The sequence below is a fragment of the Apium graveolens genome, chromosome 4, assembly GCF_009905375.1.
Source record: "Apium graveolens cultivar Ventura chromosome 4, ASM990537v1, whole genome shotgun sequence".
Taxonomy (NCBI): Eukaryota; Viridiplantae; Streptophyta; class Magnoliopsida; order Apiales; family Apiaceae; genus Apium; species Apium graveolens.
This window is the reverse complement of record NC_133650.1, coordinates 53,485,599-53,486,817: the sequence shown is the minus strand read 5'-3', so window position 1 is coordinate 53,486,817 and position 1,219 is coordinate 53,485,599.

The window sequence follows — 1,219 nt, the reverse complement described above, 5'->3', positions numbered from 1 at the left end:
TTCAGTGAACTTGGTCTCATACTCTGCGACTGATAAGTTGTCTTGCTTCAGTTCCAGGAACTTGATCTTCATCTGATTCTTCATGTAGCGAGGAAAATATTTCTCCAGGAAAAGATCACTGAATCTATCCCAGGTCACCACACCTTCTCCTTCCAAAGCTTTCTTTGATTCCCACTAGTAATTGGCTTCGCCCTTCAGAAAGTAGCTGGCAAAATCCGTCTTCTGTTCTTCCTCAACTTTAACCAACGTAAAAGCCTTTTCTATCTCCTTCAGCCAAGCTCTCTCCTTTGTAGGATCTGTGGAACCGGCAAATTCTGGAGGCTTTACCTACTGAAATTGCTTTAAAGTAACTACAGGTGCTGCTGGTGGTACTTGATGTTCTGGATGAGCGGCTTTCTGTAGCATTTGTTGTTAAAACTGCTGTTGTTATTGCTGCATCTGTTGCTGCATCATCAGCATCTGCTGTTGCATGAGATAAAACATATGATCCATCTGATTATTATCATTTTGGCCCTCGGTATTTCCGTTAGATGAGTCGGGTCGTGCTTTTCTTTTGGGTGCCATATTTCTGATAATAAAACAATGAGTTCTTTTAATAACAATTTACTAAACAGGTGTTATGGAATAGAAACAATCTTTATAATATTAAAACAACTTTAAAACAGTTGATATGGGGAAAAACAATTTATTAAATATCTAAATAAATGAGTAAAAACATTGCGATGTTTAAACAAATCATTTTAAAATAATTTTAAAATTTTGAGAACATAAAGGGTACAGTATGATTGTAAATAAAATAACATTTTAAAATATACAACGGTAAAACAGTAAAATAAATGTAAATGCTTAAATGACTGAAAAAATAAAATGAAGGAAACGTGAAAAGGTTCATCTTATACATATATGGGTAGGACACCAGCTGCAGGTGTCAACGCTTGATACAAAAGTCTATAATATGTCAGTCATACTGTTACTGCTATCAGTCAAAACTAATAGCTACATTCATACAAACTAGTCTTACAATACTACGTTGTCTCTATCTACAGATAATATACAAGATACAACACTCCTCCGTCTGCTAAGATCAGAATCCCGGTGGCACACGGCTCAGCTCCTCCTGCAAAGCCTCTAACACTGCCTCTGTGAGTCTCATCGCCCTGCGATATGCTGCCTCTATACTAATATCCTGCTGCCTCAAGTCAGTAAGCTCTTGAGAACC